This window comes from Fukomys damarensis, unplaced genomic scaffold, assembly GCF_012274545.1.
Source record: "Fukomys damarensis isolate Sample0158 unplaced genomic scaffold, DMR_v1.0_HiC HiC_scaffold_1, whole genome shotgun sequence".
Taxonomy (NCBI): Eukaryota; Metazoa; Chordata; class Mammalia; order Rodentia; family Bathyergidae; genus Fukomys; species Fukomys damarensis.
The window spans coordinates 59616195-59638859 of NW_022900913.1; positions in this window are offsets into that span (position 1 = coordinate 59616195).

Genomic DNA, 22665 nt, shown 5'->3' on the forward strand with positions numbered 1-22665 from the left:
TGCGTCGTGGGGTAGGGTCTTCCGCTGCAGGGAGCGGGCGTGACGCGGAGGTGCGGGGCTGCTGCGGCTCCTGCGGCTCCCGAGGAGTTTACTTTGCGTTTAGGGAGGTGGTGAGGGACCAGGAAAAGCGAGCCGGAAAAGACCCCGGGAGGGGCGCGGGGAGGGATCCTAGCGGGTCTGGGGCCCGGTGGAGAGAGAGGCGCAGCAGGCTGGCCTATTTCTTCGCGGGAGGAAGGCGGCGGCCCGGAGCTAGGCGGCGGCCCGGGGCTGTGCGTGTACAGCCCAGAGCGTGGGGGAATCTGAGCACTGGGCTGGGTTTGCATGCCCATTGGGTGATTGCTGCAGACCCAGGACCCGGATAAGATAGTGCCTCCCATTCAGGTTTTCACCTGGCAAAGCCGGCCAAGTGAGTCTCGGCCCTGGTATCCGGCCCAGGATTTGTGAATGAGTGAGAGTATTTGTGTTTTGAGAGAGACAGAGCAAGGATAGGAAGAGGAACTGAGTGGAACCTGTTGTTTGTCACTTTAGCTTTTCTCTCTTGGGTTGGCTGCATCCTGGACAAATTGAGAGATGCCACCCCTGAGTGTAGATTGCCAGCGGAGCCACAGCTAGGGGACATGGTTTCCCGTGCAGTGCAGCTGTCTAAAGATGCAGATTCCGCACATACGTCTGGTCTGTCAGGAGGTTGGAATTGTGAGGAAGTGGGAAAAAATGCTTACACGATTAAAGGTATTTCTTAATGACAGATGAAAATGGTTACTTTATTAGCGCCCTCCTATACCTTCTCAAAGCATTGTTATAGACAAAACGTTATCTCATGTGTCAGTCTGAACCCCGGGCTTTATTGCTTATAGCAAACAATTTCAGTGCCACTTCTCACTGTGCAGAGAGAAAAGAAATGCAAAAAATGTGACTCTTGATATTAAATAGATAACGTCTTTTGCACAGCAATTACCAAGTTGTGACTCTTGATATTAAATAGATAACGGCTTTTGCACAGCGAAATTACCAAGAGCCATTCCGTGATTCCATGGCTGAGATACATTGTATATTTAATCGTTAAAAACTTCTTCAGCAGCTCACCTAGTGAGAGGGGTCGCCTGGTGGCGAGGAACGTGTACTGGCTTCAGGCTGAAGACCAAGCACTTCTCATGAACTGGGATTTTAAGGAGAAAACAGCATTTTGATTTTCAATATGAAACTTAACTGATATTTGTAGCTGCAGCTCTTTTTTGGTAATAATCACACTGCTAGAATAAAAAATGCTATTTATTGAGCACCTACTATGTGTCAAAAATAAGCTTTTAGAAATGGAATACTCAAAAGCTAAAGATCTGGATTCATGAAAATACAATGTATAATCACACATTTGTTACAGAGGCCTGTGCTGGCTACTGTCGTTTGTCTCTGTTACTTCCTTCTCCACCTTCTGCCACTAGTTCCCATAGAGTTAGCTTTAGGAATAATTTTAAGGGATTAAAATGCTATATTTAGTAACAGCATTAAATTGGGTTATATTGGGATGTTAGTAATAAAGACTCTCTCTTGTTGTTGAAAAGGAAATTTGAAAACCTGAAGCAGTAGTTGAGAATGGTGGCCACTCATGAACTCTCTGTATTTTGGGGATGTGCTCAAGAGAAATTGTGTATTTTTGCCCTTCCAAGTAGAAGAGATCTCATTTTAGGACTTAGCAACTTTTGCTACTGTTTGTTTAGTGAAAGAAAGAAAATGAGTGAATTTCTGGGTTTTAATGCTTCCTTCAAGGGTGTACATGCAGGGTGTACATAGCACATGCAGTAAAAACGGGGAGGGGGGTGATTTTTGGCACCTAGTATAAATTTGTATAAACCTCATTGCTACATGGCTTGCATATTAAATGGCTTGACAAGGGAAAATTTTATCCCACATTGCTTTATTAAGAAGATTCCCAAATAGAAGCTTAATTCATTCCAACCCAGCTACTACTTCAGGGATTCAATGCTAGTTCACCTTACATAGATCTGAGAAATTAGATATTTGAAATTAAATTTGAGTCCAGAGTTACATAAAGCATACAGAATTACCCTAAAATATTTAATAGTATTCTTTAGGCCTATGATTCAATGTTACATTGTCTTTTTTTTTTTTTTTGGTCTTATAGTTCAGGGGTTCTCTATTCTTTGTACATGAGACATTTTGTAAAACTTTACTTTCATTCCTTTTTAGAAGAATTATTGTTCTGCCTTAAGAGTTTGAGGTAGTTGCTGGCCACATGGTTCCCCTATCTCTTTCTAAAATTCTTAGGTAGAAAAAATAAAATCTTTGCCCCTTGGTCCTATTTATATGGTGGTGGTAGGTTTCAATAGTTTTTTTGTCTTCTTATACTTCAATTATGCACCATATCTTCGTTATCTCCTTGGCCTCTGGAATTCCCCAGAGTGCAAAAATGTGTGCCCGTCTCCTTTTTTTTCTAGCAATAATTCATTTCATTAAGCTTTTAGAATGATGAAGCATTATGATGTCAAACATGATGTCAACAGGAACCTTCTTGAATTCCTAATTGGCAAAAGAGATTATGAACATTAATAATTCATATGCAGTACAGTGATATCACATGGGGTTCCATTTCTGGTAAGAAGTTAGATTTGTCTCCCAATTGCTGTAAAAATGCAGCTTCCTAGCAATTTATTTCCCTCTTGCTTGCCTTTTTAAAAATAGTACTCCAACAGGAGAATCCTGCAGGATGCTCACTGCTGATAAGGTGCCAGTTTGGGAACTCTTCAGAAATCCTTGGATGAGATGGTCGAACCTTTTTCTGGGAAGAGTGAGGGATCCTTACAAATCTTTTCTCATACCAGCTGTTGCTACTTGGGACCAGTGAGGATCAAGCAGCCAGTTGTAGAACAGAGTATTGGTGATACAGTCAACTTGTAGCAGCTCCTGTTTAGATGAACCATTTTGCAGATGAGGCATAGGAGATTGTTAGTTTCCAAATGACTGTGCTGATAGCCAGCATTGCTAATACCTCTGCTTTCCTCCATTCATTGTGCTCATTTATCCATTCAGCCAATATTTGTGCCAGTCTCTGTTGTGGCTGCTTAGGATTCAACACTATCCATGAGATTTGGTAAACAAAGCCTAAGGAGGAGGGTGGTCTCTTGCAAGAAGGTAAGTCTAAATCAGTTACTACTGACTTCTACCGTATCTGTCCCATGATATGCTAGAGGATAGTCCTGAGTTGAGCAAAGACAAGGGAGATAGACAGGTGCTTTTCTGACATTATAGTAGGTAAGTAATGAGTTTTTGGAGGGGGAGGTGGAACTATTTTTTAAAGTTGTTTTGGGTTTGTTTTCCAAGTCAGTATTCTCAAGCTTCAGCATACATCAGAGTCCCCAGGAAGATTTGTTAAATACAGACTGCTGGGCTCCACTCCCAAGGTCACTGATTTAGCAGGCCTTGAGAGGGGCCTGAGAATTAGAATTTCTAATGAGCTGCCAGAAGTTGCTGGTGTTGCTGATCTGGAGATTATGTTTTGAGCACCACTGCTTCTAAGTGAATTAAATTGTCTTCTTGGCCAGATGAAGCGGGTGGGTAGCCTCTAGGAGAGAGTGTAGTAATTGTAGTCTGAGTTCACCTTTATTTTTGTATGGAAAACCTACATCTCCACCTATGAGGTCAAACTCTGGGCCTCTGAAGTTGGGTGGAAAAGCAGCAAGTGGGGAGAGTGCTAGATGACTACTCCTCTTGGGTCTCTTGATGGTCATTTTTCCCAAGGATGCTCTTGGGTTTGCTAAAGTCTTGTGTTTTCGTCTCATCCCTTCACCTGCCTCTGTCCTGGAGGGGCTCCATTGGCAGCCCAGGAAATTGCAGGGTAAGGGAGGAGCCGAGAACAGGCTGGATGTCACCTGACAAGCACATCTTCTGGCCTCAGCTCTTAGAGTTCTTGCAAGTCCTTTCACCATCAGTGTTTGTTTTAAAAATGGAATGTTAAGTTCAGTAAGCTCAAGTGGATCCCGCAAGTCGCTTTAATAAATCACAGGTTTACCTCTTGCTGTTGCATATTTTTATCACAATTTTGCCACTTCCTTCGCCCAACACATTAATTAGAAGCAGTGGGCATGTTTTCTTACTTTTTTTTTTTTTGCTTTCTTTACACTAATTTTTAAGGAAATCAAGTAATTCTTCCTTTTGACTCCATTAAGTAAGGCATCAAACCAGAAAGCGACCGAGTATAAGCTTTTAGCTTTTCAGAGGTCAGACAATTTCTCCTGAAGTTCCACCCTGGTGACCGTTAGGCCAGGCTTGGGCACCAGCATGACAGCAAATGAGAGAGAGCAGGGCAGAGTCTGTGGCTCCAGATTGGCACTGGGTGAAGGCCAGGAATCTAAATAGGAAGCAGTGGGTGAGCCCCATATAAACAGGAGGATGACAGAGTCCAGAGTTTGGAAAACTGGCAGAGCTGATGGGAGCAGGTAAGAACTCTGGGGCCAGATGGGCAAGAAACATCTAGAATTCAGCAGTTCTGAACGTTGACAGCTATTGAACCAGCTTGAGCTTTCTGGTTTTGGAACAGAATTTGTTTACTTTCTGTTTTGGTGGTGCTGTCCTGAGTGTGAAGAGCTGAGAGCCATGGGAGGCACTGGTGACTAACCAGAGGGTTGTAGGTAAACCTGTGCCCAGATGAAGCAGGACCAACCAGCCAGACCTTCTTGCACCATGGTCAGACAGGGCCTGGCCAGGACGTAGAGAGTTCAGATGAAAATAATCTCATGAGGGACTACTTCAAATGTGTAGGCAGGATAAAGGAAAGCCAAGAAATGATGCTGTCCTGCAACACCTCAGGACTAGAAAAAGAGGGAGCCGTTACTACCCTAAAATGGTCAAGGAGAAGCAGTGGTCACGAGAATCTGAAAAGATAAGTCCATTGGACAGGAAGCCCCAAAAGCTGTGACTGCAAGGAGAGTTGCAGTGAATTGGGTCAGTGGTCCTGGCCGGGGCAGGGAGGGAGGAGGAAGTAAATACTCCCATGCATTGTCTTTCCTTTCAAAAGTCTCCTGTCTCTGCCTTCTTTGGCCAAAACATATTTAGAAATCAGAGGGGAAAGAGCATATTGATTGGTGTTTCTGGGTTCAGGGAAGGGTGGAGAGCTGGCTGGAGGGACCGACCTGGAACATATTCTAAAGGCTCTCTGTGAAAAGTGTTAGAGCTGTTCAGCATTGCTAGAGATGCCTAGGGATTGATAAACTGAGATGGAGATGAGCACTGTTGAAGGTTGTCTAAAACAATGATGTATTAAAAACAGTCACCTAATTTGTTGTTTACATTTTCTGCTTAATGTCTGATGATTCTAAAATATGGCCAGTGATCCTGGTTGGAGACCTCAAAGTTGCTGTGAACATATCCTCCTCTTCAGCCTGCTCTTTACCCCATCACTGCTAAACTGTGTTTGTGTGGCTTTCTGGTCTGTTGCCTCTCTCCCACTCTCAACTCCGAGCGTCAGTATGGGCAGGGAGGGAAGGTACTGTTCCTCAAGAGAGACTGGACACCCATCTTCTCAGTCGGTGTTTTCCTCCTCTCTAGAATCTCCCCAGTGTCTCAGAAAGCTGAAGAAATAAATTTTTCTATGTGTGTATAAGCTGATGTTTTCCATAAATTATGTATATTTAGAACATACTCTAAAATACCAAAGTGTGTTTTTTCTGCAGGGCTAGGGATTGAACCAAGGACCTCCCACAGGCTAGTGAGGCTCTCTGCACTGAGCTGCACACCACACGCCCAGCCTGCCACAGTGTGTTTTTAAGGGGTCACCTTTATCACAGTGCAAGTCTTGGTAGATATCATGTTTCTATTGAAAATGCTGCTTTTTGACAAGTTGTAGTATATATTAGTTTAGAATCAGTTATTGATGGCCCCTGATCCCATTTCTCCTCTTCTCCCACTGGCAGATAAAATCCAGCTTTAAGTTAGGATTCTCATTTTACTCTTTACTTCTTTTATCTCTCTTTCCCTTTCTGTCTTCTCAGGGGCAGTCCATGGGAAAAACAGTTCCTAAAGTGGAATGATCATGTTTTGCTGACACTTTGCTTTAAGAAGGTCATGGTTGCTATAGTAAAAATCAGGAAACAATTTTACTTTTGGATAATCCATCGATGAGAGAAAGATTGTCTTATAGTGGTCTCGTTTCTAGGCAATTCAAGTTTTCAGGCACACTGCATAAATTATATAAGGTAAATAGGTGTATATAATAAACCTAGCTATCATTTAAATATTCTCTAATGCTGAGCCCTTTATATACATTGTTTCACCTAATCTATACTATTTTACCTGATCTGCTATGGTAACAGATTATTCCCACTTTTTTTTTCAGCTTTAATTGAGTTTATTGGTACATTTTAGGGATATAGTACAGTTACATTCATTGTTGGGATCTTGCACCTCTACATGACAAGTCTTGATTCTCATTTTTTCCCCTTACCTCTGCCCTCCCTTCACCCCCTCCTCCCCTCCCCATCTACAAACACTTTATTCCCACTTTTAAAATGAGGAAAGTAAGGTTGCGGGAGGTGAAATAAATTGACTACAATGAGAGCCGAAAGGTGCATGCAAGATTGTCTGTATCCTTGAGCCTGGCAAGATGGCATCTACCTGTAATCCCAGCACTTGAGGAGGCTGAGGCAGGAGGATCACAAGTTTGAGCACATCCTGAGCCATAGTGTGTCTGAGATACAGTGTTGAAATAGTGCTGCATGAGAGAAACATAAACTTGAATTAGAACTTATAACTTTCCTACCTGTGACCTTTGAGACAAGTGGGTTTAATCAGAAGGTGATGAAGCAGGTGACTGAGCTTGGGGAGCACTTAGGGAGTAGTTACGGGGAGGAATAGTTATGGTAAAGGAGCCTTGGTGTTCTGGGAAGGTGAGGGGCTCAGGTGGTGTGGTTAACCCCTCAGTGCTAGGGAGGAGGTTGAGGTACAGGGGGATCAAGTGGCTTGCTCAAGGTCAAGGTCACACAGCTAGGCACTCCCAGTTGTATCTGCCTCTTTCCCCTATGGTGAATAGGAGTGTGGCTTCCTTAAGACACTTACTTTCTGTTCCATCTACAGATATTTCAGGATGTATTTTTATGAATTATAAGAACTCTTAGAAAATTGCAAAATCATTATACATGAAAAAATTTAATGACTACTTAATCACACTTTTCTAATTGTCTTATTAGTTATTCTTTTATGCTTACTGATATCCAAATAAAGTCCCCTCATCACAATTGGCTAATACTTTTCTTAAGTCTCTCTTAATTGCTAGGTTCCCTTCTTCTTTTCCTGTGGATTGTTTACCCTGTGGATTTTTCCCCACTCTGCATTTTACTTGATATATTCCTGTGGGGCATCTAACATGTGTTCTTGCCTTTTGTGTTTGCTAGACACTGGTAATTAAGAGTCAGAAGTTTGATCAGATTAATGCTCAGTTGTGGAGGGTGGGGATGGGGTAAAATAACTCTTAGATGACATTGTTGTCTCACCGGTGGTAGTCTGTTCTCTGCTGCTAACTCTCCTTACCACTGTCAGTCATTAGGAGTTGTAAAATAGTGATATTCTTGCTCTGTCGTTTCATCTTCATTTATTAGCTGGAATGTGAGCCAGAAAGAAAAACTCACTTTCACTGGCTACTTGGTTTCCTGGGATACAGTTTTTATAGGAAAGGCAGGTTAAATACATACATCTTTCTTGTTATTTTCAGTTTTCAAAACACAGTAATGAGTTGATTCCCCAGCCTCTTGTAAGGTGACAAGGAGTTTTCTGCTTGTTTATTTACTGAGCATCACTTTGAACCCTCTGGCTTCATCCATATGTTTGTATTGCACGTGTATTTACTGTCACTCCGATTGCTCATTTTATATTCTTTTTTTTTTTTTTGGTACCAGGGATTGAACTCAGGTCCTTGCACTTGCAAGGCAGGCCACCAAACTGCTGAGCAAAATCCCTGGCCCAGATTTCTCATTTTTGACTAGAAAGAGCTTAAAGTTTATGAGGCACTTATTTTATAGAAATAGCTTCTACTGGTTTGTTTTTTTCCTTATTCCTAACACCTCTGCAGATGAGGGTAAGCTGGCTGTCCCAGAGGTGGAGGACATCTTGGTATCCACCCTGCTGCCCCCAGTCATCCAAGGCCCCAAATGATATGCAGCCTTTGAAAGGAACCATTTCCCAAGTCCCTCTGCAGCTCCTTGTCTATAACCTTTGTGGCTACAAAGGGCGACCTGGGTGATGGGAAGGTGCTCCCTGACCTGGGCTCAAGTCCCAGTTCTGTCCTTGTGACCTTGGAGAATCTGTATAAGCCCTTCTAATGAAGTGGGAACAATGCCCTGCTGAAAGGATTAATTTAAGTATGACAGAGGTACAGTCTTCATAAGCCTTCAGGTTCTAAGCAGTGTGTGTATGTGCATATCCTTGGTTGGAAGAGAATAAAAACAAACCGAGCCTAGCCCTGCCTTCCAGGAGCCTGGAACCTCTGTGGCCAATGTTGAATCCTTAGTGAGGTGGTGGTGTATTGGCTCTGGGTTGGCTGGTTGACAGAAGTTAGGGATTAGGGATTGAGTTCTTCCAGATGAAGGGTCCTACTGTGGTGCATATGGAGTGGGAGCCTGAGGAGACATCACCAAGGGCAGACACTGCACGGGCAAGGATGCCATCAGTGGAGGGGCTTGAGGACAGAGAAAGGCCAGGTTTTCTAAGCCTGGAGCTCACTGCTGCCAGATGCAGAGGTCCAAGGGTCTTTTAGGATGAACACAAAGTCTGGTGGGATTGCAGGTAGAGGTGCCCTTGGGTGATGTGGTTCACAGACTGCAGACCTGGCTCAACTGGGTATGCAGCTCTAGAGCTGTGTGTCATGGAATCATTTTTTTAGAAAATGTAAAAAAAATTGGAATCAATTTTAAGAAACATTAAACCAATGTATTAATATTATCATTTTGCCATATAGGATATTAAAAAATTTAATGACATAGTTTACATTCTTTTAAAAAAACTTGGAACTAATCAAAGTCTTTGCAATCTGGAATATGTGTCACCATCGGAGTACATCTCAGTATAGACTACCAAGTGCCTAATGACCACATGAATAACTACTATAATGAGAGGGAAGGAAGAAAGTAAAACTTCACATCCAAACTATACATCAACCAATCTCAACTTGTTATTGTAACTTGACAAGAAGTATATAGCCCAGAAGATGTGTTGGTTATGTCTCTTGCTTCTGTTTTTGCCAGTTCTCCTTTGAGTTATGCAGGTCTGGAAGTCTACAAACTGTATTTTCCACCCACTTAGTTCTGTGACTTAACTTCTCTAAAGTTCACCATCTTCTACTGTCTGAGGGGGAATCGTAAATGTTCCAGACTCGTAGCATTGCTGGGAACCTGATACAATTAATGTATGTATCACAGTTAGCATTGGACAGAATTCTCAGTAAGTGTTGCTTGTTTCAGATAATGATGTGTAAGCCAATTTTGAAGACTTTTCATTTAATATTTTTTATTATGGAAACTTCCAAATACATATAGAAGTATAGAGAAGAGTATAATAAAACTTCATGTACACAAAACCCAGCTTCAAGAGTTACAAAATCAAGCCGACTTTTTATCGATACCACCTACATTCCCCTACTCTGGGATTATTTTAAAGCAAATCCAAAACACCCCATTATTTCAGCTGTAACTATTTCAGCCTGTAACTCTACAAGATAAGAATTGTTAGAAAAAACCCGCATGACTGTAATACTATTAGCACACTCCTAATTAAAAATAATTCCTTAGCATTATCAAAACTTTTATTTTTCTTTCCTTTTGTTGGTTTAAATCATTTTCAGAATAGGATTCACCCATTGCAGTTGGTTGTTATGTTTTAAAATAATCTTTTAAACGACAGGTCCTCCTCTTTCTTCTTTCCCTTATAGTTTATTTGTTAAAGAAATCCTGCAGTTTCCCACAGTCTAGATTTTGCTGATTACTTTCCTCCAGGGTAATTTACCAATTTTTCCTGGCCCTGAGTTCTGGTAGTTAGATCCAGAATTGATCTAATTGCACTTAATTTTGGGGAGGGGGGGAGATGACTTTATAGGTAGTGTGTCCACTAGGAGGCACATTATACGCACCTGGCTGCCTCTCTTTTTGTGATGTCACCAGTCATTGCCAATTTTTGCCTAAATTCCTTAAATCCTTTAGGGTTGCAAAGCCTGTATTGCTCTTTCTACAAAGCCTCTGGAATGATTCTTTAAAGAGAAACTTCCTTTCCTCAACTGTTTGGCTGCCCTCATGTGTAGTTCATATGGGAAAGGCAAGTTAAATGCTTGCTTCATTCTTCTCTTCTTGGTACCACTTCTCAAAATGAGCTAGTTCCACAGCATTCTCCAGGGAGGATCCCAGATGTGTTTAGTGTTGTTACATACTTAGCAGTTTGTAAGTATTCAGTGTGTTCAAGGTCACTGCCATACTAGCCTTACTGATGCTCAGCTGTCTTGTCTTTTTGCATGTTGGTCCTGTGACCTTTCTATTGTCCCTTGTAATGTTTATAAAGTTCTCCCTTTTTTGATCTGACAAGATGTTTCAGGTTCATTGTTTGTTCCCTGTCTCTGATACGGAACCAGTCATTTCTCCCAAGAACCTAATTCTTTTCATTGTGAAATGCGGTTTACAGACATGATCTCAGTAGTGGTATTCATTACTAGTCGTAGTCTCTCGAATTTTAGTGGGCATAGTCAGGAAATAAATACCTTTAAAGATAAAAATGCAAAATGATTTTATACTTCTAGTTCAAATTTAAAACTAGAAGACTTTTCTTAACTTTATCAGTGTTGATTTGTTTTATTTTCTCCCCCATGATATAAGTGAAGTTCTTAACATCGTGACAATTCATCATTTATTCCATTATGTAACACACATCTCAGAATAACAGTGATGAACACTGCCTCATGATCAATATGATCACCTAAAATAGTTTAATTTTTTCAATTTAATTTTTGATGTTAGGATATATCTCACTAGGGATTAGCAGTCAAATTACTTAAGTAATTTGAATCAGATCTTTTTTGTGTTACTTTTCTTCTTACAGTGGAACAGTTATTGCTAAACTCAAGACAGGTTTATTTGTTTCATTGTACTTTTGGTTGTTTTGTAAAGCTTGATTATGTGCCATGAAAGTGTAAATTATTTCCAAAGTAAAATATGTATGATATATTTGCAGATGTTCAGATTTTATCAGTTTCTTATGTTCTGTACTTTCTACCCTACAAATAACTACATTTTAAAATTTGCATATAAATTTACATACACACAAACATGTGTGTATGTCTTCCATAGGTTATAGATATGTGGCAGCATACTAACTCGCTTTTCTGCATTTTCCTTTTTCCACTTTCTGTATTCTGGAGATCACTCTACTGTAATACATAAAGATAGCCACATTTATTTTATGACTGAATAGTATGCCATTGTATGGTTGTATCATGGTTGTGAAACCAGGTATTTTTTTTGGATTATTTTGTACAATAGTGAAATGTTTTCTAGCAGTGGGATAATAATCTATGTAGGGCACTGACTTCTGACATCCTATAGAGGTTTTCACTTGGTCCTTTGGTTCTCTAGGAATTGTAAAATAGTGATACAGTTTTAGTTCAAGCTTAACATCTCTAGTAGAGGTTCTCTGTGTGTTGATCCGACCCTTAGCTGCCTTTCACACAGCTGTAGTTTGGTTTCTGTGGTCTCTGAGTTTTCTAGAGCAAATTTCCTACCCATGGCAAACATGCTGAGCATCCTAATCCTGCCTTGATTGTGGCAGCAAAGTGGTTTGGGGAGAACAGTGACTGGCTTTTTTGTTTGCACCTGTGTCTTTGCATTTAGCTTAAAGTTCTGTGTGTTTACACTAGTGTGGTAGCCAAGAGTGCCGCAGGGGTACTCAGCATCACTGGTAATTTAAAGAACTTCCTTGAGAATTCCTGAGAATTTAGAGCATAACAGTTGCCTTATCTTAAGATTAATCATCAAAATCAAACTTCTTTCTTCCACATTAGAAATGCAGTGTATGGATATATTTTCTTTTGCTTCTTTGAAAAATCTTATTCTGCTTTTGTGATAGAATCAAGTATCTGATCTACAATGATACTTTCTCCCAAAGGGTTTTAAAAAAATGTTCAGTAGTATTGGTAAAGTGATTTTGTTTGTTTTCATTATACAGATGTATCCAATTTAGCAACTATTAATGCTTAAGGTGGTTTCTTGGCTCACTGATGTTGTGTATCATGAGTGAGATACTGTGATGGAGAAAAGGAAGAAAGACAAGGATAAGCAGAGACACCAGTAGAAAAGAACAAATATGAATCAGAAGGAGGGAGAAATTTGGGAGACATAGATGGGAACTGAAAGACTTGGAAAGTACTACACAGAGTGGATGTGTGCTTGTGTGTGTGCAAAGGAGGTATTTTTGGAAGAGGAGTAACTAAATTATGTGTCACCAAGGATGGAAGGTAGTGTTTAAGCTGTCATTTTAGGAGGAGGGAGCAAGATTGCGGTAAAATAATAAAGAATTTTGGGGAAAACTAATTCAGTCCAAAAAATATTTGTTGCGTGTCTATGCATCAAATATCTGTGTTAGACTTAGAAATATAAAGATGAACAAGGTGCTCACCTCCCTAGAGAAGTTTGTATTCTAGTTGGGGTGAGAGAATAACACAGAGACAGGTATTGATCTGTTGCTGTATAAAAAAAAACCAAACATTGCCACACACATTAATTAATTTATATGGATTGGAAGGCCAGGCACAACTCATCTAGGTCTTCTACATCAGGGTATCTTCTAAGGCTACAGTAGAGGTGTTGGCTAGGCTGGTTCTCACCTGAAGGCTTGGCTGGTAAAGATCTTTCAAGCTCCTTTATGTGGTTGTGAGTAGGATTCAGTTCCCCAGTGGTTGTTAGATTGATACCTTCGCTCCTTGCTGGCTCTTGTCAGGAGGTCACCCTGCATTCCTTGTCACACTGGCCTCTCCAGCATGGTGGCTTACCTCATCAGAGTCAACTGGAGAACTGGCTCAGAATGAAGTACGGTGGTAGTCCCAGTCTTAGGTAGCGCATTCTGGATATGGAAGGAGGAGTTGCTTAAGGGCTTGAGTCCTAACAGGTGGGAATCACTGGAGCCTGCTACCTGTACAGCTGTTTGCCACAATTGTATTTCTGAGACGTATCCGTGGGAACAGAAAGGAAGGTCATTTGGTACTTCCTGTTGGATGTCTGTCTGACTTGGAAGAGGCTCCTCAGACATTGAAGTGTCTAATGGTCCGACTGTGACCTTGGAGGACAAATAAAGATTAATTTGCGTGTAGATGGCTTGGGGAAGTTCCCTCCTCTCACCTGGAGAACATGAGCAACATCAAGGAGGTGAAATAGGATGGTCTGTCCGAGGACCACCCAAGATGTTCAGTGTGACTGTGCATAGAAGATGTGTAGCAGAGTCAGAAATGGAGAAAATGAAAGGCAACAGCCAGATTTGGGGGTTTCTTCTTTGCCAGGCTAAAGATCGAGGGCTTTTTCTAGGGGACACAGGGAGGAATCTAAGCAAGGGAATGACAGAGTCAGAGGTGCAGTTTATTTGTATGGCAGACTAATGTTAGCAATATTAATGATAACTCAGGGGCCTGAGGAAGAGGGCCTATACTATGGTAGTAGCAATAGAGACAAGATAATACATTTTCATTTTCATTTTTTAAATTAGGAAGTTATTTGATGTTTGGATTAAGCAGAAAGTGAGATAGAATAGCCTGGAATTCTATTCATGTGTGGGCTCACTTTTGGCAGAGCGTTATTGTTGGAATTTGGTGGAAAGAGGAGATAGCAGGAAAGAAAAACTTGAAGGCAGAGAGCTGTTATGTGTTCATGTAAGTTTGTAAATTAAGTGATTGATTACAGGAAAGCTTAACTCAAAGTATTCCTTACAGTGCTCTGTTCTCAATGTAATCAGTGTAACTATGTAAATTTACTTTCTAGTTAAACCATATGCTCCACTGGTAGAAGATAGAGCTGCATATTGAATTCATTTTTCTTGCAAGAAATTTCGTATCAGAATAAGTTTAGTAAACATAGAGCAAAGGTAGAGAGCCCATCTATCAGTTCTATCTAGTGTTTGGGGATATTGTAGTCTGGCACTTGCCTACAATAATAATACTACAGAATACCATTTACTAGATATGCAATGTCATATGACTGACTGACTTCTTTAAAAATTGAGATCTAACTCATAAAACATAAAATTCACCATTTTAAATTGTACAGTTCTTAGTTTTTATAATAGATGCTCCACAACTTCAGATGTATCATGCCCCCATCAAACCCAGCATTTGTGAAAATACCCTTAAGTCAGAAATGCACTTAATACACCTAACCTGCAGAAAATCATAGCTTAGCTTAGTTTACCTCAAACATCTGACACAAAACCTATTTCATATTTAGTGGCTGAGTGTCTCATGTAGGCATACAGATGGCCGTTCTATAGACACGATGGGATATGAAAACACAAAACACAATCACGCAAGCTCTCTGGCCACACTGTGCTCTGTAGAGGGTCAGTTGTTTGCCCTTGTATATGTGGACTGCTGCTGGTGCCCAGGACAGTGGGAGAGTATCCTACTGCAGAGCCTTAGCCCAGGAAACAAAGTTTGAAGTTCGGTTTCTGTTAAATGCATGTTGTTTTTACATCATTATAAAATTGAAAAATTGAAAAATTGCAAATGGAACCCTCGTTAGTCAATAACTGTGTTGGGAGACTATCATTACTATCTAATTCTCAAATATTTCCATCACCCCAAAACAAAAGCCAGTGCCTCTTAGCAGTCAGTTGTAACAGCACCCTGAGAAACTATGAGTTTACTTTCTGTCTCTATAAGTCTGTATGTCCTTCATTGCATATTGAGGCATATTGCACATCCTCTTTTCTGCTAAATAGTATTTCTTTATATGGATATGCTGTATTTATCTATCCATTCTATTCATTGTTTGAGACGTGTGCTATTTCCACTTTTTTTTTTTTGGTATTCTGAATGGTATTGCATATAACTCTTTAATATTTAACTCTTTGAGGAATCCCCAAATTGTTCTCCAAAGTGGCTGCGTGATTTTCTCTTCCTCCAGCATGTATGAAGGTCTCTAGTTCTCCATGTTTTTGCCAACACTTGAAATTACTTTTTTTAAAAAAAATAACCATTCCAGAGGATGTGTAGTGGTGTATCATGTGGCTTGATCTGCAGTGTCCCTCATGCCTAATTCAGGCTCATTCTTAGGAATTGAACAAGAGAACATATGTGAGTCTGCAACATAAGTTTTGCTAGGTTTGGGGGAATCTCCAGAATAGCTGTAGTAATGTTCCTTGAGAGTTTCATTTATACTGCAGCTTTTTAGCTCAGGAAGGCAGAGTAGAGGCATAGCTGCCTGTGTGGGCTTCACAGGGTGTGTGCCTGAATCCCCTGGAGGGCTCTGTCTTAGAGTTCTGGGATCACAGTATAATGGGGCCTGCTGATTCTGTGCATTTTTAAAGAGATACATGTTTAATATGGATTCAAAGTCCAGAGTTGAGGATCCCCTCTTGGCTCCAGTCTGGGCGATGTAATTGAGACCTGAGGAAAAGTAAGGCTTGGTCTTCAGAATTCCACTAGGTTTTCAGAATCTTTGTGCATCACCTTAGTAGCCACCTCTGGGGTGCTACTGACCGTATGGCACCCAGACCTCACGATGAGGGAAGAGTGAATGGCGTACTGTTTTTACAGGTGTAGAAGCTAACATTTAGATTCAGTTCAGGAGCCTCATACTAACACAAGATCATCGGAATAACTTCACTGGTTTGTGTCCACTGAGCCTCACCAGCCTGCACGGGCTCTTGATGTTTGTTTTGGTGATACATAGGAAATGGTGGTAAAGAGAATTCTCCACTGTTAACTCATGTAGAATCCATGTATAGCTGTTTTGGAATGCATTTCCACATGCTTATGTAAAGGCAAATACGACTGATAGTATGGAAATCAACAATACAACAGATACAACAAAGAAGCCACACTTCAAAGACCCAGTGTAAAAGGAATTAGGGAAAGTATGAGGGAATGTCCCCTTTCCACATTTCTATTGTTTCTGGCTTAGATGAAATAGTATGACTTTTTTGATTGACATCGGTGGCTAAGGAAACATTCTATTTCTGTCTGGGCTGTTCTTCCCTGGTTGCAGTGGAAAGAATTAGATTCAGGTTTAAAAGGAGGGAATTTTAAATCACCTTCTTTTATATGATAATCAGAGAAAGTAGGCACCATAGTAATAGTAACACTGTCCCAGAAGGAAGCTGTGTGACAAGAGGTTTTGCTACATGTCAATTCAGAATTTATTGCAGTTGTCAAAGTTGTATTATTCCTTGTCTGGGGAAACAGAGACTTCAGTGAATGTTCTGTGCATATGGGGACAGTGAGATGTCCAGACTAGCTGCTGTATGATGCCCTCACTGCTGGCTAGGGGTCCCCGGACAGAAGCTGTGTTCAAAATACAGCACTGAAGCAGGGCAGAGAGAGAAGAAAGACCCCACCCGGCCTCTCTCTAACCTCCAGTGCCTGAGTAGTGCCTCTCCTGGTGGTGCAGGTGGCAGAGGTTAGCCTCCCTGGTCACTGAGCAGGTGGAGTAGTGTGTGTGGACAGCCATGGTGGTTTGCAGCTGGAGTCTGACCTCTACAGCAATCAACTGTTTTACAGTGATCCTGTATTATTTTTCATAATTGTAGAATGTGTTATTTTGGAGAACTTTGTAAAATCTTACAAGACAGAAAAGTGTGCATTTCTCATTTTTAAAAATTCCACAGTATTTCACATTTTCTTAAGCAACACTTCTTGTCTTTTGGTTGATGAGCTTGTTATGAAGTCTCCTAAACTCTCTTGTAATGATTTCTTGTTTTCACAGTAGATTGGTGTGTGCCACTGTGCTTTGATAAGTCTGAAATGGAAAGAGCCAGGCTGTCTTTCAGACGGACAGAGGGGTTTTTTAATCCCTCTTTTCTAAATTAATGTGTAGATATTTTTGAATTATTATTTAAAGGTCGCTTGTCTTCCAGTTAGTCAAAGTGAGGTTCAATTTAATGTCCTTTGTAGCTGAGATTAAGGTGTCCTGTGTTAGAGATAGACAAAGCTGGTGTTATCTCCCTGCAGGCATAGCTGGGAATTATTTTGCTCCACACGTGAAGTAAATACACCAGCTTGAAATGTTTGTGCTCACCGAGTGACCCATTTTCTCCATGTCCTGTGTATCTTCTCTTGGGTCTGAGTAAAGAGATGGGAGGAAGTCGCTGTCTCTGATGCTATGAGGTTGCTAGGAAATGATTTTCAAAGTGCTTTGTCGTGATGCAGGCAATTGAACTTTTTTGTGAAGTGTTGTCATGGAAACCAAGTGCATCACTGCCTGGTCTGACTAATTTATCTTTTAATGGTAAAACATTGTAATTCAGGGTTAACAGATAAAATATTAAAAATGCAATAAAAACCTCAGTAACTTTAAAGGGAATGCTGATGTAAGTAGAAATCTTTTGAGGCAGAAGATTTGGCTGTGTTAATGGCACAGTGAAAATTCCTGTTGCACAGTTCACGTTGATGAAGGCTTGGCTGTATGAAGTGACAGGAGCTAATTGGTTTGTTTTTATTCTTGTCTTTGCAGGAAGAAAATCATGCTCACTGTTGCTTGTTGCTGTGGGGTTTTAGAACTGACCCCAGGTCTTGAGGGTGTCATTAACAAGGGAGGCAGCACACTTTGCCATGGAGCTTGGCAAGGTTACCAGGTTTTGCTCTTTAGTTGGTTACCTGGTTTCCCTTGTCCCCTACTCTCATCAGGTGCTTGCCCTGTGGGTGACTTTGGTAGCCCTCCCACCCACGAGGCCTGTCCGATGGAATGAGTGCCCTGAATTTGTTCTCTTTGCTCAGTACCCCTTCACCCCAACGGCCCTGGCTTCCTTGTGGTAGTATTAAGGGCTCTCAAAAAAGAGAAAACCTCATTTGTGCCTTGAGGATAAAGCTTCCTAACACTTTAGGGATTGATGGATGCTGCTTGTATGTTGATCAGTGGGTTACTGGGGAAGAGTAAATGGAAGCACTTCATCAACCTGGGAGAACTGATTTGAAAGGAGATTTAATGCTGTGTTTAGTTGTTCATCTGCTTCCATGGGATTTAGCTCGTGGGGTTTCATTCTTCATCCCTTCCCCCAGCAGCTGTGGGAGCCAGCGTGGATAGTAGATTTTTCTTGTGCTGGATTAAATCTTCTCCTTTGTTCTGGATCTTTCCAAAATATCCTTTATTAATATTTCTGTGTTTAATATATTTTTGAAATTTTTGCACTTAAGGGGAAAAAGTTTGACTCTAGGCATAAATCCTAAGATAGATAGTGGAAACAAGTCAAATTTAATCAATATTTCACTAAGCTGGGCATGGTTCTGCACGCCTGTGATCCTAGCATTTGGGAGACTGAGGCAGGAGGATGGCTGTGAGTTCAAGGCTAGCCTCGGCTTACATAGTGAGTTTGAGGCCATCCTGAACTACATAGCAAGACCTTGTATCAAAAAAAAAACAAAACAAACAACTATAAGAAAACCACATATAAATCAGTATTTCATGGAGTGGAATTTAAGGCCCAAACTCATTTTCATTCTTTTATTCAGCGTATTTCCAGAATACCTGTTTGGTACCAGGTATTTCTGATGTACCTATTATGTCCAAAAGAATTGTCAGGAGCCAGGAGGTATGTTTAAGGGGCTGAAAGCAAAGTCCAGAGGCCATGGAGAGTAGCCATAGACTGGGAGGATGTGATCCAGTAGTTGTATTGGGAGCCTAGCATTTCCCATGGCTTGCTTCTTATAATGTTGGCTGTTCCTCAGTTCCAGAGTGTTGGCTGTGGCTTCTGATGACACATGCCTGGAATTCCCATACGATCTTCTAGTGTTGACCTTTATTGGTAAAATGGCACCCAGAACCCAGCACCAGAAGGACCAAGTGGCTCTTGATTCCATCCCATGGTGTTCTACCTTCTGCTTTGATTCCCACTGCTTTCTGCCCTTCTCTAGGCCTCAGGGTGAGAGTGGGGCCCTCTTCTCCACCTTAATAGTTTGGCTCACTGATATACCTGAGTTTGTCTACATTTCACAATCAGAGCTGAGAAGAGACTGTCACATTCAAGAGGACATCATGGCAGACTCAGATGACAGAAGAGAACAAGCTGAGAGAGCGCTCAACAACTGGACACTCTGGTTTACTCTCTGGTGGTGGCAGTTCTTGTCCAGTCTCCTGAGACCCCAGCGCAGCTTTCCCTGGAGAAGTTTGACTTTATCTGCTCTGTCAGAGTCCTCCCCAAGACCCCTAATGTCCATTCCAGGTGAGGCAGAGACTCTCCCAGGATGTGTGGAGAATAAATGGCCTCAGTTTTTGCTCTGGAATTCCTCCTCTCTCTCTCTTTTGATAGATGAATATTATTTAGTGTCTTCTCATTTAATGGCATAATGCCTATCTCATCTAGAATTAGTGGGGATTAAATGAGAACGTGCATATGCATGCTAAATGCTCATTATGCTGCCTGGCTCTTGGTAAATGCTTGGCATCATCCTCTTACTGAAAAGCCACCCCCCCATGCTTCCACTCCCACCCAACCTGTGAGGGTCACCTTGGCTCTCCTGGCCTCATTGTGACTACCGTGATCTGCACTCTACAGAGTCCTGTCATCTGTGGCTAACCCTACACCACAGGTGCCTTGGGACGCTTTTGATCACAAAGTAAACTCATGCTTTTTCCTTCCTTCCTTCCTTCCCTCCTTCCAATATCTGCCTGTACATTGTGACTTGTGTGTGTGCTCTGTGTATGGAACTGCACATTGAGTAACATAAAAGTGAGGGCATAGACTAAAAATCAGACAAATTTATCAATCTTTTAATGTATCATTGAATGGGTGAAGTATTTAGGGTAATTGTTGCTGTAAAATGTGCTACACTTTACCCCTGTTTCATGTGTGTACCCCAGCACCTGGCCTTCCAGCATGAGAATAAGATTTTCTGGGCTGTGCTTGTGCCTCTGCCATTTAGGGTGTGTCTTGTGTCTTGAGGACCATAAGACTGGAGCCAGGACATTCATTCATCCATCAAGCAGCACCTATGTTGAGTGCCCACTGTGTCCTTGGTTCAGGGGTTGCAGACAAGGTCCTGCTCTCATGAAGTTTATCTTGTAATTCACCATCATTTTCATTCATTCATTCCTCAGTGCATCGTGAAATTCTGAATGTTCATCTTACAATCAATAAGGAATAGTTCCCTCATATTCTCCTGTTTCTTGTTTAAATTTTCATTCACTTATTTGTTCAGCAGATATTGATTGGGGCCCAGTATGTGTCAAACAATGTTTGAGACACTGCATTACAACAGTAAAACAAAAAAGAAAGACAAAAACAAAAGTTCTTGTCTTCTTGAAGCTTATGTTCTAGTTGGTGGGGACCACCAAGAAAAAAAAAAGTGACTAAAATATAAATATGGTAGTTAGTAGCATAATGAGGAAACCAATTCAGGGAATAGCTCACACATGTTGTACTGCATTGGTTTTAAGAAGCACTTTTTCAGAGAGCATTTTCACAGTTCTAAAATTAGGATGCATTTCATAATTGATAGCATTTCTTACTTTAATTGGCAGTATTTCTTTAAGTGCTACATAAAATAATAGTATGCCTTACAACATGTAGTGTTGTAGATGTAATAAATATGATAGTCTTCACTATGTTCCAGGTACTACTCTTAGCAGTTAAATTAATTCATTGACTCCTTACAACACTCTATTAGGTTGGTGCTTGCTGTTGCTTGAAGGTGTCCCCCGAAGACCCTGTGTTGGAAAGTTAATCCCTAATGCAACAGTGTTGGGCTGGGGAGGGGGTTTAATGAGAGGCGATTAGATCATGAAGTCTCTGTCTTCATGACAATTCTTATAGGTGTGGGTTATTGCAGAGTGGGCTGTTAGAAAAGTGAGTTTAGCCCTCTTTTTCTCTGTGTTCTCCTGTGCTTCCCCAGGATGTGGTACCTGCTTCTGTGTTATGACACAGAAGACCCTCTCCAGATGCAGCCCATTGATCTTGGGCATCCTGGCCTCCTAATCTCTGAGCTAGATACATTTCTGTTCTTTGTAGACTCTCTGGTCTGTGGCAATCTATTGTAGCAACCAAAATGGGCTGAGACTGTATTTCCTTCTCTTAAAGATGAAGAAACCAAAGCCTAGAGAGACTGAATACCCACTAGGCAGTGGCAGAGTCAGGTATGGAACCCAGGCCAGCTGACTGGACTCTTAACTGCTGTGCTGTTACCAGGGAGTATCCTGGAAGAGAACTTTTGAGATATACTTGAATAAGGTGAGGGAGGAAGCCAAGGGGCTATCTGAAAAAAGTTTGTCCAAGACAGAGGTTGAGTCTGGAATGTGCTGTGCTTGGAGAGATCCACTGGCAGGCCTGTGTTCTGGGAATGGAGTGAGAGAGAAAGTAATGAGATTAGAGAGGTAAGGGGGAGAGGTTCTACCTGCAGACACTTGTGAGTCTTCAGTGTCTAGACGACACGCAGAACTGTGAACCTGGATGGAATCTCCAAAGGAGGGAATATAGACGGAAAAGAAAAGAGATCCAAGAACAAGACTATGTCCTGGGGTGCCCAGAATTCAGAGGCTGGGAAAACGAAGAGGAATCAACTCCTGAGAATGAGAATTTACTGGGAAGGAGGAAGAAAGTGTGGTGATCCTAGAGTCCAGTGAAATCATGCTTCAAGAAGAGGAGGAACAATCAATCACCTGAGTCCTATGCCACAGAGTTCAGATGAGATGAGCACCAGTCTTGGGCCACCAGATTTAGCAACAGGAAGATTCAGAGACAGGGACAGTTTTAGTGCAGTGGTGGAGGTAAAACAGAACAAAGCAAACAAACAAAAAACTGTGTTCCTAAGTGTGGAGAAAGAATGGTGCAGAACAAGCTGAAGTGATGATTTTGAGGGCTTTTTCTGCAAAGGAAAGGAAAGAAATGGGATACTAACTGCTCGGGGAAGTGGTGCTCAGGTTTTCTGCTGTCATGCTGATTATCTGTCTAGTAGTTCTACTCTCTGCTGAGAAGGGCATGGGAGCCTCCTGCCGTAGCCCTGTGTTAGTCTGTTTTTATCCTCAGAGTTTGCTCAGGTTTTGCTGCTTGTATTTTGAAGCTCATTTGTTTGGCTATTACATAATTAGTATTATGACGTTTGTTTAGTAAATGGACCCTTCAGTGATTATGTAATGTTCCTTTTTATTCCTGTTAATTTTCTTTGATCCGAAGTTGATGCAGACAACAGCAGTGTAGCTGCTCTTAAGTGATAGCTGTAGGACATATCTTTCCTATTCTTTTACTTTTAACCTGTAATTGTGTTTGAAGTGAGTTTCTAAGAGATATATAGTTGGACCATGTGTTTTTAACCTGTTCTAACAGTGACTGCTTTTTTTTTAAATTGAGTTTATTGGTATAATCTAGGTATACAATACAGTTACATTCATCATTGGGATTCTGTACCTTTATGTAATAGGTTTGATTCTCATTTTTTCCCCTTGTCCCTGCCCTCCCTTCAACCCCCTCCCCTCCCCATTTACAAACACTTTATTT